Source organism: Otolemur garnettii, unplaced genomic scaffold, assembly GCF_000181295.1.
Source record: "Otolemur garnettii isolate 467f Iridium unplaced genomic scaffold, OtoGar3 scaffold00253, whole genome shotgun sequence".
In the NCBI taxonomy this organism is placed as follows: domain Eukaryota; kingdom Metazoa; phylum Chordata; class Mammalia; order Primates; family Galagidae; genus Otolemur; species Otolemur garnettii.
The window spans coordinates 513,527-530,468 of NW_003852648.1; the positions used below are offsets into that span (position 1 = coordinate 513,527).

Here is a 16,942-nt window from a genome sequence, read left to right on the forward strand (position 1 = left end):
TTTCTTTCTTTCTTTCTTTCTTTCTTTCTTTCTTTCTTTCTTTTGACATACATATTTATAACACACAAAATGATATTTTAATATATGTATATTCTGGGAAAAAGCTAAATTAAGCTATGTAGAATATCCATTATCTCACATAGTTATCAGTGCTTTGGGGGAAAGAACGTTTAAAATCTACTGTCTTTGCAATTTTCACATACATAATGAATTGCTATTAACTATAGTTTTCATATCATATAATATAGATCTCCTGAACTTATCCTAACTAAAATTTTGTAGCCTTTGAATAACATCCCCTTAAACCTCATAAACCTTAAACCTTTCTCTGCTTCTTTGAATTCAATGTGTTTTGATTGTTTGTTTGTTTTTGAGACAGAGTCTTATTCTGTTGACCAGGTTAGAGTGTGTTGCATCATCATAGCTTACAGCAACCTTAAGCTCCTGGGTTCAAGTGATCCTCCTATCTCAGCCTCCTAAGCAGATAGAACTTACAGACACTTGCCATGATGCCTGGATACTTTTTTCTCTTTTTAGTAGAGATAGTGTCTCACTCTTGCTCAGGCTGCTCTTGATCTCCTGAGTTCAGATGCTCCTCCTGCCTCAGCCTCCAAGAGTGCTAGGATTATAGGTGTGAGCCACTGTGTATGGCCTGAATCCAACTTTTTAAGATTTCACATGAAAGTGAGATCATATCGTATTTGTCTTTTTGTTCCTGATTTATTTCCCTTAGAATGGAACCTTCAGTTTCATTCATGTTGTCACAAATCACACAATTTACTTCTTAAAAGACTGAATTGTTTTCTACTGTGTATACACATCATATTTTCCTTATACAATCATTCGTTCTTTTGAATATATACCCAGACGTAGGATTGCTAGATCATAATTGTAGTTCAATTTTTAGTTTTCTAAGAAACCTCCAGACTGGTTTTCATTGAGGCTGCACTTTGTACTTTTCCATCTACAGTTCACAAGAGTTCCAATTTCTTTATATCCTTGCCAAGTCTTATTATGTTTTGTTTTTATCTTTCTTCTTGTTGGCCAAGTTTTCTGTTGAAGTTCTATATTGAATTTTTCCATGTGATAATTTTTCCAATGATTTATACTCAATACCTAGGGAATAAATAATTAGAGTACTACATATTACTAAAACATCTCCAAGGAAGTTTACAAAGAGAAATCACAAATCATTTTACTGTGCCTATGAAATATTCCTTTCAAAACATGAAAAAAGAGGAGGTTATTGGAAGTTTTTGCATATCTTATGTAAATTATCCTTGAATTTTTGTTGGTCACATTGCCTTCAATAAAGCAGATCCTTTAACAGCTTCCATCACTTTGTTCTTTTTTATATATACAAAATATGAATGTTTATTTCAAAAAAGATTACTTTTTTAAAACTGGGTTACAGTGATGCACTTAATGTAACAATATCTTCTGAAAAAATAGGTTACATAATACTCAGAAATACAAGTAATGATCTTCTTTTCTTTTTTTTTTTTTTTACAGACAGAGTCTCATTTTATTGTCCTTGGTAGAGTGCTGTGGTGTCACAGCTCACAGCAACCTCCAAGTCCTGGACTTCAGCAATTGTCTTGCCTCAGCCTCCACAGCAACTGGGACTACAGGTGCCCTCCAGAATGCCTGGCTCTTTTTTCCTTGCAGTTTGGCTGATGTTGAGGTTGAAATTGCCACCCTCAGTGTATGGGGCTGGTGCCCTACCCTCTGAGGCACAGGTGCCACAGGATGATCTTATTTTCTAAAAATTAGACAGCAGACTTTTCAAGTTTAACAAGCCTTTCAAAATAGAGACTAAAATTGCTTGATGATAAGAACTAAGTCTAGAATCAGGCACCACAAGCTAACATTGCAATTTAAACCACTACCATGCAGCTGCAAATTGCTACTTATATTCACACTGCATTAAACAAAATAGGTTCAACCCAAATCTTCTCAAATGTTTCTTGGTGCTGTAAGAAAAAAAGGGGAATGATGCACAAAACCATTAAAAGTGACAACTAAACTATTTAAATGTCTTCTCCCAAATTAAGAAAAGCAATCATGTTAAATTTTTAAAAAGAAAAAAAAAGTCTGATGTATGGTATTTCCCCCAGGACTTTGAGCACTTGTAACTTTCTCTCCTCTTAGAACCTTTCCATGTTTGCCAAAGAAGGTTCTTCAAATTAGCAGCTTTGGTATCAGATGAAAGTCCACTAACCCAGATATTTTTAGTTGAGCTTTCATTGCTACCTGTACTGCAAGTAGTACTTGTACTACTTGCACTTCCTTTGCCATCTTTAGATGATGACCTGCTATCTTCAGATTCCTTTGAAGAGCCTTGCTTGACCAGAGGTTCTAGTAGATAAGGGTCCTTTGTTTCAAGTATCCTTTTCTTGTCTCCAGATTCTGCTTTCTTAGATCTTTCCCGGATTTCTTCTGGAAAAGATCACCCTTCGTACAATCTTACTTTTTACCATCTTTATGGTTATCATTCATCTCATAATCCTTCCTTTACTCCTCTGAGCTCTGTACAATGGCATTATTCCTGTCTTTTGGCTTACTTGCTTCAGAATCTATCATTTTCACATTTTTACCTGTTTGTAAGAGGTCATCACCATCAAAATCCAGAGTGATGGCATCTTCAGCCTAGATTGTGACCAAGATGTTGTTCTCAGCTTCTTTCTCAGTCATATTAGCTTCCATTTCTTCATAAGCTATGCCATCAGCTTCAGCAGAGTTCCCTTCTGAAGGAAGAGATTTATATACTTGTGTACCATCATCAGAACCTGCTATACCTTTCTCATTTTATTCTTCCTCAACATCCTTGACAAAAATCATCATCTTCCACAGACATATCTCTGCTCAACTCATTTGTTTCTTGTTTTTACTTTTGCCTTTGGTTAAAGGTTTTATGAAACTTTGATTGAAATGATTATTTCAGGCTTGGTGCCTGTAGCTTAGCCATTAGGACACCAGCCACATACACTGGGGCTGGTGGATTTGATCCTGGCCTGGGTCTGCCAAACAGCGATGACAACAATAAAAAAATAGCCAGGTGTTGTCATGGGCTCATAGTCCCAGCTACTTGGGAAGCTGATGCAAGAGAATTGCTTAAGTTCAAGAATTTGAGGTTGCTGTAAGCTGTGACACAATGGCACTCTACCAAGGGTGACATAGTGAGACTCTGACTCAAAAAAAAGGATTATTTCAATATTACCTGGATTGCCTTCTTCCTGTTCAATAGACTTCCTGAGTCAGGAGACAAACACAGTCTTGACTCCAGAGATATCTAAATTCCACCACATCAACATGGACTTAAGATCTTTGTCCTTGCTTTTCAAGGTCGTGTATATGGTGGAATAAGGCTTCCTTGACTAACAGGCAGTGACCATCACTGGTTTTTCTTCGCTGAAGTTCTTAATCACTTTTAATTTTGTTTTCAGGTCAATCACTCAACATAGCTTTTTACTGGCAATATCAGCAGTGGGTTTTGTATGCTTAGAATGAACAATGAATAAAACTACATCAAATTAAATCAACCACGGGAAAAATTTTGAAATCAGTAGATATGGTAAACATGAGATGTACATGTATAAGCCTGCTGTGAGTGAAACACAGCATGCTGGTTTATAGTAAATAAATTTTTATAAATAGAGAGAGTACACTCTAAAATGACAATAAAAAGTTACATATAATGTAGTAAATACATAAACCAATAACATAGTCATTTATTATCATTATCAAATATTACATATTAAATATAACTGTAAGTGCTATACGTTTATGTGACTGGTAGAGAACTAGTTTGTTTATACCCGTATCACCACAAATAGCTAGTAATGCATTGTGTGTGGCGATACTTTGCTACGGTGCCAGTAGGAAATAGAAAATTTTCAGATCCAATGTAATCTTAGGGGACCATTGTCTTGTATACGGCCCATCATTGACTAAAATGTTGTTATGTGGTGCATGACTTTAGTGGATTGCTTATTAATATCTTATAATACCTGTGGACTTTCTTTATTATTTCTTATTCTTTTTCATTCTTCCTCAGATTGCATATTTTCCTTGCTTGAGTTCATTGATTGTTTATCCTTTCTTGGGCTGGAATGTGTCTGTAGTTGTAGCTCTCTATGGAATTTTTCAGTTCGGTGATTGTGGTTTTTACCTCCAGAATTTCTATTTTGTCATTTAAATGTTTTCATTTCTTTGTTGAACCTAATTCTATTTGTGTATTGTTTTTCTGATATTGTTTAATTGTCTGTGTTCTCTTATAGCTCATGAATGTCTTTAAAGTGATTACTTCAAATTCTTTATCAGGCAGTTTTTATGTCTCCATTTCTTTATATTGGGTTACAAGTGCTTTACTTTCTTTCTTTGGTGGCTTTATGTTTTCCTGATTGTGATCCTTGTGGCTATGTGTTGGTGTCTGAATATTCAAAAAGTAGGCATTTATTGTTGTCTTTACAAACTTTCTTAGGCAGGAAAAGCCCTTCACCACTCATCCCATTCAGAGATTCTGGAAAGGCCATCTTGCATTATGGGTGTCATGCTCCTGGAGTACTAGAGCAAGCCACAGGCTTGTTATCCATTTTTCTGTGTCAGCAGAAGTTGAGCTGTCATCCAGGTGCACAGAGGTGGGCCAGGATCCATGGCTGACAGAGGCCATCCTTGATCTTGGGTCCGTGAGTGTCAAACTAGAGCCTGAGTATATAGGTGCTCCTCAAGATGCTTGCTGCCTGGCTGGGTCTGTGGAGGCTGGCTTGTTGCTGGGCTCTACTGAGATTGCTCAGCTGAAGTTGGCCCAGACTCTGGGTTATTTGGAACTCTGAGCCACAGAGACCAGGTAAGCCAATAGATTGGACTACAGAACATAGCCTGGAGGTTGTACTAATGAGTGCCATTCTGGTGCCTGTGACCACAGTGGCAGCCTGATGCTTGGATTTGTTAATGAGGATCTGGAACTAGGGTGAAACTGGATACTTTCACACATCTTGGCTAGGAATTTGGGGCAAAGGAAGTCCTTTGGGTTGACAGCCTAAAGACTGGATCTTCTGGTGCTAATGTGGCACTGGGGTGAACTTGAAGTCTGGGGCCATGGGGCCTAGTCTGGCATGGAACAGTCTGCAGCCTGGGGTTAAGGGAACTGGTCTGACCATAGTGTAGGCATGGAGATTGAGTCTGCATGGGCAAACATGGAGTCTAGGGCCACAGGGGCCGGCATGGTGCTGGTTTTTACTAGGACAGAGCCTGATACTGGGATCTGAAGCTAAGTTTGGTGCTCACTTTAGTTTTCTTCTCCTACACAGAGGTGATCTCTCTCCATTCCCTGACTGAGAATGGGAATCAGGTGATGCAGGCAATATGAAACTATCTTTTCTATCCTGTTCATTTCATCTTTAAAAAAATATTTATGTGCTACACCTGGGTGTTACATCTATTTCTTTAGCTCTTGGGAAGGTACTTTGGGCATAAATAGTTGTTTAAATTGGTATTTTTTGAGAAGAGAGTTGGAAATTTCCATCCTGCCATCTTGTTTATGTCATTCCTGTGGAAAAAATTTCAAAAAAAAACAAAAACAAAAGAAAAACCAGACTAAAAAAAAAACTTTAAAAGTGAGAAATTCATAGAAAAACTACATTAAATTTAATAATTTCTTTTTGTCAGAGATAGTCTAAAGACAAATATAAAAATATCAACAGAAAAAAAGTACAACTTTTTTCAGGCTCTCTCCTAGTAAAAACCAGCACCAATTTTATCAACAATAAATTACCATTCACAATATGAAAATAATTCCTACATACTTATACAAATAAACCAAATTTTAAATTAGAAAATATTTGAATATCACTTCTCAAAAGAGGTGATCCGATGTCCACTCATTCCATGTAGGACTAGCATTAAGTGAGATAGAGTTAGATGAATGTCAGGGTGTTCAAGTACATGGGCCATTTCAACAGGTTTTATCTTCATCAAAACAATGCCCAGAAAGATCTTAAGACAAGACCTTTTAGTATTTAAAGACTTTTTGGTATTTGAAATCTACTATTTTTGTACCAAATCAACTTGTAATAGAAAGGGGTATGACAAAGGCAAAATATGCATATTGGGGAAGAATATTAGAATGAAAATGTTTAATATAGATATCTAGTCCTAGAATCTTAATTTGGGTTTAGGCCTATTTATGCTAATATATTATTGACCACTTTCTCAGCACATGCTATACCTAACTGAGTCTCTGGGTATGCAAAAAATCACTATTTATTTAATTTCCTTTTTTCTATCCTACATCCCCCCCAAAGGAAACTTTTCTTTATTAGTAGCCACTGGAACTAATCAAAGCTCTATTTTGCTTCTTGCTCCCAAAGGGCATACTTAAAATACAGGAATATTATCTCCAGAGACCTCAGAACTATGAAAAGTTTCTCTCACTGGACCTCAGTTACTAAATACTATTTCATTACAGACACTGAATCATAGCTAAATGAAAACCAAATGTGCTTTCATATTTCTGGATCAGAGAAAAGATAAAGATATTTGAAATCTATGTAAGGTATTTTTAAATTTGATGTGATATATATTCAGATAAACTAAGGTTTCTTTTGAGACAGACAAATAGGAGTTTCGAAGTTTGAATAATTGAAGTTGCTCAATGACTCACTTCATCAGAAATCAACTCACACTATGCAGTAAGTTCAATACCATAACTTCAAAAAACCATACAAATGTTTTTGTTTTTTTGTCTTTTTGTTTTTTGTCTTTTTGTTTTTTGTTTATTTTATTTTTTAAATATTTTGTATTTTGTTTATTTTATTTTTTAATCAATAGGTTACACATATAGATTTTATACCATGTTCTTAACTAATGTACATATAAAAGACAAAAAAAATTAGAATACATACCAATGGCTTTTATTTGCATGGTGGTGGTTTAGGATTTTGTAATGAGCAGTGCATAGCCATGAAAACATCTGGAAGAAAACAGAGAGTGGTTTAATAAGTGCCTCAATGTGTGATGGGGTTACATGAGTCTATATTGCCTTTGAATGGTGAATGTTTGAGGGTGTATGTGGTGTGCTGTGTGTGTGTTAGATGAAAGGAGTATTCTGTACACATTTTGAAATGTTTGCATTGATGGAATTTTGAAAAATTCATGATCAATTAGGCAATCCTAGTGCTGTTCCTCAGCTCTGCATGGTGGCCCTCACATTATGGTCTTCAATATCTGTCCTCCTGGATAGTATAACCATATAATCCATTCTAAAATGTTTTTGAATAAGAGAAATATTGATCAGTGTTTCTTTGGTAAACTGTAATCAAAATAGACACACTGACCAGGTTAATTCTTATGCTTGGTCACAGCAAGCATTTTGTATTCCATTTGGTTGTCTCTGTCTCTCCAACATCAGGCTATTTAGGCAATCAATATGAGAAAACTAAAACTACTAAAAATACATTTAAGATTATCCAGGAGAGAGACACTTAGTTGATTCCTTGTTGGTTTCCTTTCCCTGTTTACTTGTTAACCTGCTTTAAAAAGAAAGGAATATCAATGATTTCCTAGAGTGAGAATTGACAAAGACAGAGAGAGATTATATAAAAATTTTTGGAGCTCAAATTGTAATAGCCAAGTCATGGAAGAAGCCCAAGTGCCCATCAACCCATGAATGGATTAATAAATTGTGACACACACACACACACACACACACACACCATGGAATACTATGCAGCCTTAAAAAAGATGAAGACTTTACCTCTTTTATGCTTACATGGATGGACCTGGAACATATTCTCCTAAGTGAACTATCCAACATACTCACTACTTCTATGAAACCAATTTATATTTATTTATACCTTCTTATGAAAGATCACAACTATAGCCCAGAATGAGGGAGAGAAATGGAGCAGGAAGGTAGAGAAGGAGGGAGGATTGGTAGAGGGAGGGTAAATAGTGGGACTACACTTATGAAGCATATTACAAGGGTTCAAATCAAATTTATCAAGTATAGAACATAAATGGCTTAACATCATAATGAAGTAAATGAGGTAAAAGCTATATTAATTAGTTTGATGTAAGCACTCCAAATTGTATAAAAACATCAACACAATGTACCCCACATATGCATAAATATATTCATGATCTATGTGTATATGACTTAATAAAAATAAATAAATAAATAAAAATTTTAGAAAGGAATCTTTTGGATTTGATAAAAGTAATGTGTCCTGATTGTGGTGTTGGTTTCTTAGGCATATTCAACTATAAAATTTCTTAAAATGCAAACTTTAAGTTGATACAGTGTATTGTGTATAAATTATGCTACATAAATTTGTAAGGGAAAAGTACATTTCAGAGTTTGGCTTGATACACTGTGGAAGTCTGGCAGCTAAACTTAGATACGATTGTACTGAATTACACCAAAATAAAACAAAATTTAAGAAAACAAATTAAATGGGTGGCAGATGCTAAGACAGATTATCATAGAAATTGCTCAGTATTACTAGGTGTCTTGAATATGTACTCAGTATTCTATTTTTTAATCTCAATATTGAAGAAAAACTCTGACGACCAACAAAACATTGAATTGATTTAAATGCACATTTTCAACCTAATCCATATTCATGTCCCTATCATAATCATAACATAAATACTTTTGTCCTTTGACTATGTAGCTCTCTTCAAAACTTTCAGTTCAAAAGCCAGGACTGGTGGCTCACATCTATAATCCCAGCACTTTGGGAGGCTGAGGTGGGAGGATCACTTGAAGTCAGGAGTTTGAGACCAGCCTGAATAATAGAAAGACCCAATCTCTACAAAAATAAAGAAAAATTAGGTGGGCATGGTAGTGCATGCTTATAGTTCCAGCTGTTAGGGAGGCTGAGGCAAGAGCACTGATTGAGCCCTAGATTTTGAGGTTGCAGTGAGCTATGAAGGTGCCACTGCATTCTAGGCTGAGTGACAGCAAGACTCTGTCTCAAAAAAAAAAAAAAAAAAATCTATCTGAAAATCATTTGGAAAAATACTTCTTAAGACCTAGCTCAGATGATGGTTCTCTTCTAGTCTTCTATAACAACACAAAATAAGATCACTCTCTTTTCTTGACGCAATACACTGTCATTCTTTTTTATCCTTTCTGGTATTTTTTATCATATTTTACTTCACTATGTTTGCCATTTGATTAATTTTGAATTCAAGAACTGTTTCTTAAGATATATTTTACCTTGAAACCCTATCATTATGCCTGTAAGGTAGGGTATTTAACAAATGTCTCCTGAAATATTTTGAAAGGTTTTGACTATAATCTCACTGAGTAGTTATGAAATAAGGAATATTTTTCAGATTACTTATAGCACTCTGCTTTCAGTTTCATAGAAACTGAAGAGAATTATGACAAACTATTTGCATTGGTATACTTCAACAAATAAGGGGCTTTGATATAAATATGTATATTCAATATGTGAGAATAATACTAATATTCCGTTTTCTCCAATTTATGTGTATTTTTATCCATTATTTTGTCAATACTGTGCATATTCTTTGTTGATTACTTCATTGATGTTATTCATTCTCCATTTTTAGTTTGCATTTTGGTTGTAACTCTTCCATACACCAAACATACAGGATGTATTTACTGAGAATATGCTTTGTATAAAGCATTATGTTGTGTCATTGAGATTTAGGTTTAAAAAGATAATATCCATATGCACATTACAGTTATGTTTTCTTTAATTAACACATAATTGCTTAAGAAATATCATTTGGGGTACCATATTTGATATATCAATAATCTATCCTTCTCTCTTCTTAGGAAGAAATGAAATGACCACAAATGATGTTAACAGAACCAAGGTTGCCGAATTTCTCCTTATGGGATTTTCAGACTCCTGGGAGATTCGTATTGTACATGCTGCTCTATTTTTACTTGTTTACCTGGTAGCTCTTACAGGGAATCTCCTAATCATCATTCTTACTGCTCTTGATGTTCACCTCCAAACCCCTATGTATTTCTTTTTGAGAAACTTGTCTGTTTTAGATTTTTGCTACATTTCTGTCATGGTTCCCAAATCTATTGCCAGTTCCTTGACTCATGACACCTCCATTTCTTTATTTGGGTGTGCTCTGCAAGTCTTCTTTTTCATGGACTTGGCAACTACTGAGGTAGCCATCCTTACAGTGATGTCCTATGACCGCTATGTGGCCATCTGCCAGCCTTTACGTTATGAGGTCATCATAAACCAGGGGGCTTGTGTGAAAATAATGGCCATGTCATGGCTCAGTGGGGTGATCTGTGGACTCATGCATGTGACAGCAACATTCTCATTACCATTCTGTGGGTCCAATAAAATACATCAATTTTTCTGTGATATTCCACAACTCCTAAGCTTAGTGGACTCCAAATTAATTTTCATTGAGACTGGAGTCATGATTCTTGGTACAAGTCTTGTGATAATCTGCTTTGTTTCAATTACTCTCTCTTATATGTACATTTTTTTCTGTCATTGTGAGGATTCCATCGAAGAAGGGTAAATCAAAAACATTTTCTACTTGTATTCCACATCTAGTAGTTGTAACTCTATTTATGATATCTGGTAGCATTGCCTATGTTAAGCCAATTTCAAATTCTTTCTCAGTTTCAGATCTTTTCCTGTCAGTGTTCTACACAGTTGTGCCCCCTACCCTGAATCCCGTCATCTATAGTCTTAGGAATGAGGACATGAAGGCAGCCCTGAAGAGGCAGTGTGTGTGCTAGATGAAAAATTTGACTAGGGACCAGACTTTTGAACTATTGTTCTAACCAGGCAATCTTTTTAGCTTCCTGAGCTTATATTTTCAATTGATTGCTGAACTCTTTTCTTCATTTTTTAAAATGAAATGTAATTGTAATCTAGTGATATTCCCCATATTTGGGTAAATTAAACACTGGGATATACTATAAGATATTTTGGGGTTGTCAAAATATTAGAATTTGTAGTTTTACCCATTTTCATATATTATCTTCCTCAATGTTTTATAAATCATATTATACTCAGTAATAGAATATATTAAATTAAAAATGAATTGCTAATATGATTTAATACCACATATATTTATGTTTATAAAGTATATATTATATATATTTATATATGTCATCTTATACATATTTTATTATAGATAACATATGTGTGTGTATATATATATATATATCTCTCAAGGTAGAGCACAATTATATGTTTTAAAAAGAGCCAAATAGAAACTAAACAAAGGGTCATGTGCACTCAAAATATTTTCAACATTAGAAATATGGTCTAATAGACTAGAGACTAGCATTTTGGGGGCCAATTGTAAAACCTACATGAAATACTATTGTTTCAGGGAGTAATTTCTATATTTTGTAAAACCTACATGAGATAAAATATGTGTAATTATTTGACAAACAAACAGAAAAGGTGTACATAGGTTTATGGTGCCATGTATAGAAAAAATTATATGGAGAAATAAACTTGTAATTTTACATTGAACTTTTAATGTATATTTTTGTATAATTAAATACAAACATTTAATTAAACATACTCGGTGTTAAGCTAAAATATCCTTCATAGTCCACCCTATTTTCCCTCCTCAAAGGGAAGTACTATCTGAAAGTTGTTACATATTATTCCCAGAGTGATTTATGCATGTTTTGTATTGTATTTTTCTATATAATACATAGTATAATTTTATGAATTAATATTTAAGGTATATTAGAAATAGTATCCTATCCTATTTATCTTTTCAAAGATTCACATGTGAATTTTTTATTTTATTTTTAATTGACAAGTAATAGCTATATATGTTTATAGGGTAAAATTTGATATTTTGATATATATTTCAATGTGGAATAATTAAATCAAGTTAAAGTAACATCTATGACTTCAAATATTCATCATTTCTTGGGAGTGACAACATTTCAAATCTAAAACATTTAAAAACCTCTCTTTTAGAATTTTGGTTTGAAATTTAATTTAAAAAACTTAATTCAAAATTGTATATTTTGAAATATACATCATTACTTACTATAGTAACCATGCTGTACAATAAATCACTAGAATTTACTCAAAGAAAACTTTGTACCATTTCTCCATCTACTGCCCACCCAATCCTCTGGTAACTACCAGTCTACCAGTCTATTCTCTACTTTCATGAGCTGGATTTTTTTAGAGTCCACATAGAAGCAAAATCATGTGGCATTTGTCTCTCTGTGCTTGCCTTATTTCACTTAAAATAAAGTCCTTTAAGTTCACATATATTGTTACAAATAACAAAATTTCCTGGCTTTTTAAGGCTAAATTATATCCCATTGGAGTATTTAATTATTTATATAGCTAACTACTGCCTCAAACACTCAGGCTCCTGCCTCAGCCTATGAAGTAGCTGTTGCATGCCACCATACCAAGCTAATTCCTTGTTTATAGATGAGGTCATGCTAGGTTACCTACGCTGGTCTTAAACTTCTGGCCTTAAGTGAAGCTCCCAAAATGCTAGAATTATAGGCATGAGACACCACATTCAGCCACATTTTAAAAACCTGTTTGTTGGCTAGGCACAATGGCTCATGCCTTGTAATCCTAGCACTCTGGAAGGCCAAGGTAGGTGGATTTCTTGAGCTCATGAGTTCAAGACCAGCCTGAGCAAGAGTGAGAACCTCATCTCTACTAAAAATAAAAAAAAATAAAATAAAAAATAAACTGAGGCAAAAGGATCACTTGAGCCCAAGAGTTTAAAGTTGCTGTGAGCTATGATGCCATGGCACTGTAATGGGGGCAAGAAAGTGAGACTCTGCCTCAAAAAAACAAAAACAAAAACAAAAACAAAAACATCCATTTGTCCATTGATGGGTACTTAGATTGATTCCGTATCTTAGCTGTTGTGAGTAATGCTACAGTGAACAGGAAAATGAAGACATCTCTTTGGTAGACTGATTTCAAATCATTAGGATATGTGCAGACCTTTTTATTGCACTGTGCTTTATTGCATTTCACATATAGCAGTTTTTTTTTTTTTAACAAATTGAAAGTTTGTTGCAACCTTACATAGAGCAAATCTACTTGTACCATTTTTCCAGTGGCATGCTCTCATAGAAATCTCTATGTCACAAATTGGTAATTCTCACAAAAGCTTTTTTATCATTAGTATATCTATTATCTGACCTTTGATGTTATTGTTTTGGTGTATTACAAACTGCTTGTATAAGATGACAAATTTAATTGATAAATTTGTGTGTTCTGACTGGTCCACTTACAGCTGTTTTTCCATTTCCTTTCCTCTCCTCAGGGCTCCTTATTCCTTTAGAAACAGGAATATTAAAATTAGGCCAATTAATAATCCACAATGGCCTCTAAATATTCATGTGAATAGAAAAGTTTCTTGTCCGTCACTTTAAATCAAAAGCTGGAAGTGATTAGTAAATCACACTCATTCAAATCATGAAAATTGCAAAATATAAAGTAAAACATTGGTAATTATAACTTTATTTTTGTTTTTTATTTTGGCTGGGCCTGGGTTTGAACCTACTGCTACCAATATATGGGGCTGGCACCCTACTCCTTGAGCCACAGGCACCACCCCTAATTATAACTTTACTAAAAGGAAGGTTTTAGGGGATCCAAAGACATTTTTTTCTTTTCTTTTGAGATGAGTCTCTGTCACCCTGTGTATCCTGGCACCACAGCTCACAGCAACTCAAACCCCTGGGTTCCAGTGATCTGCTTCTGTTGATATGGTGAATAACATTTATGGACTTGCATATATTAAACCAGCCTTGCATCCCTGGCATGAAACCTACTTGATTGTGCTGTATAACTTTTTTGATGATAAGCTGTAATCTATTGACTAGCACTTTGTTCTGAGTTTTTGCAACATGAGTGAAATTGTTCTTAAATTCTCCTTTTTAGTTGGGTCTTTTCCTGGTTTTGGTATCAGGGTCATGTTTGTTTCACAGAATGTGTTGGGGGGAAGATTCTGTCCTCCTCAATTTTTTGGAATAATTTCTGCAGTATAGGAATAAAGCTTTTCTTGGAAGGTTTGCTAGAATTCTGGTGTGAAGCCATCTGGACCAGGGCATTTTTTTGTTGGGAGATTTTTTATTGTTTCTTTGATCTCAGTGCTTGAAATTGCTGTGTTCAGGAGCTCTATTTCATCTGGGCTAAGTCTAGGGAGAGGGTTTGATTCTAAATATTGATCCATTTCCTTATCATTGTCAAATTTCTGGGTATAAAGTTTCTGGTAGTATTCAGAGATAATCTCTTGTATCTCTGTGGCATCAGTTGTTATTTCCCCTTTACCATATCTAATTGAGGTTATTAGAGATTTTACTTTTTTACTTCTAGTTAGTTTGCCCAAAAGTTTATCATTTTTTTTTATTTTTTAAAAAACAACTCCTTGTTTTATTAATTTTTTTATTAAGTCAAATACACATAGATCATGAATACATTCATGGATATGTTGGGTACAATGTGCTGATTTTTTTTAATACATTCTAAGGTGGTTACATTAAACCAATCAACATAGCTTTCACCTCAATTACTTGATTATTGTGCCAAAACATCTATATTCTACATTTCACAGATTTGACTTGTACCCTTGTCATATGCTCCATAGGTGTGATCCCTCCTTTTACCTTCCTTCTGTCGAATCTCCCCCCACCTCTCCCACTTCACTTCTCTCAATTATCTTGGGCTATAGTTGTGTTCTATTTTTTACAAGAATGTATGAGTAAATACAAGTAGATTTCATAGGATTACTGAGTATATTGGATACTTTTCCTCCATTCTTGAGGCACTTTACTCAGGAGGATATGTTCCAGATCCCTCCATGTAAACATAAAAGAGATAAAGGCTTCATCTTTTTTAAGGCTGCATAGTATTCCATAGCATACATATACCACAATTTATTAATCCATTCATAGGTCAAGGGGCACTTGGGCTTCTTCCATGACTTGGCTATTACGAATAGAGCTGCTATGTATAATCTGGTGCAAATATCTTTTTTGCTAAGTAATTCTTGGTCTTTTGGATATATTCCTAGGAATTGCAGGATCCAAAGGCAGGTCAATTTTTAGTTCCCTGAGTGTTCTCCAAACTTCTTTCCAAAAGGAACATACTAGCTTGCAGTCCCACCAGCAATGCAGAAGTGTTCCCTTTTCTTCACATCCACGCCAACATCTGTAGTTTTGGGATTTTGCTATGTGGGTTACTCTTACTGGAGTTAGATGGTATCTCAAAGTGGTTTTGATTTGCATTTCTCTGATGATTAATGAAGACGAGCATTTTTTCAGGAAGTTTCTGTCCAGGTCTGTTGCCCATAGTGAAATGGGATCACTTGTTCTTTTCTTTATACTAAGTTTGAGTTCTCTGTGAATTCTGGTTATCAGACCTTTGTCAGAAATGTAACCTGCAAACCCATTCTGAGGGCAGACTGCTTGCTGTACTTACTGTGTTCTTGGCAGTGCAGAAGCTTTTTAATTTGGTCAGATCCCAGTAATGTATTCTGTTTCATTAATTTTCTGAATGATTCTCTTCTTTCCAATTTCATTAATCTCTGATTTAATTTTGGATGTTTCTTTTCTTCTGCTTGGTTTAGGCTTAGATTGTTCTTCTTTTTCCAATTCCATAAGATGGCTTGTGAGTTTGTTGGTGTGCTCTCTTTCTGTTTTTTGAACTTAGGCTTCTAAAGCAATAAATTTTCCTCTCAGGACTACTTTTGCTGTATTCCACGTTTTGGTAGCTTGTGTCTTCATTGTTGTTATACTCAAGGAAGTTAATGACTTCCTTTTTATTTCTTCCTGAATCCAACTGTCATTTAGCATAAGGTTGTTTAACTTCCATGCCTTAGTGCGAGATTGAATGTTTTTGTTGGAGTTGAGTTCCACTTTAGTGCCTTGTGGTCTGAGAAGATGCAAGGTAAAATTTCAATTCTTTTGATTCTGTTGAGGTTTGTTTTGTGTCCTAGGATATGATCAATTTTGGAGAATGTTCCATAGGATGATGAGAAGAATGTATATTCTTAATCTTTTGGATGGAGTGTTCTACATATGCCTATCAAGCAAAGTTGTTTAGGGTCTCATTTAAATCTCTAATATCTTTGTTTAATTTCTGTTTAGAGGATCTGTCCAGCTCTGAGAGAGGAGTGTTAAAGCCCCTTGTTATCATGGTATTATAGGATATCATATTGCTCAGACTAGGCGAGGTCTCTTTCGAGAATCTGGAAGAATTTAAATTGGGTACATAAATATTTTGAATTGAAATGTCTTCTTCTTGTATTTTTCCCTTGACCAATATGAAATGACCATCATTGTCTTCTTTTTTTATTAAATCATAGCTGTGTACATTAATGCAATCATGGGGTACAATGTGCTAGTTTTATGTCCAATTTGAAATATTTTCATCAAACTGGTTAACATAGTCTTCATAGAATTTTCTTATTGTGTTAAGACATTTATATTCTACATTTAGTAAATTTCACATGTACCCTTGTAATATGCACCATAGGGGTGGTCCCACCGATTACTCTCCCTCCACCCATATTCCCCACTCCCCTCCCATCCCTCTCCCCTTTCCCTTTCTTCTTGGGCTATAATTGGGTTACAGCTTTCGTATAAAAGCTATAAATTGGTTTCATAGTAGGGTTGAGTATATTGGATACATTTTCTTCCATTCTTGAGATACTTTGCTAAGAAGAATATGTTCCAGCTCTATACATGTAAACATGAGAGTTAAAGTCTCCATCTTTCTTTAAGGCTCCATAATATTCCATGGTACACATATATCACAATTTATTAATCCATTCATGGATCAATGGGCACTCAGCCTTCTTCTATGACTTAGCAATTATGAATTGGACTTCAATAAACATTCTGGTACAAATATCTTTATTATAATGTGATTTTTGGTCTTCTGGATATATACCTAGTAGAGGAATTGTA

General features: G+C 34.7%; 1 pseudogene; it reads left to right on the forward strand.

Moving 5' to 3' along the window:
- LOC100943736 overlaps nucleotides 1-16,942 on the forward strand; it is a 675,731-nt pseudogene that overhangs the window by 104,459 nt on the left and 554,330 nt on the right.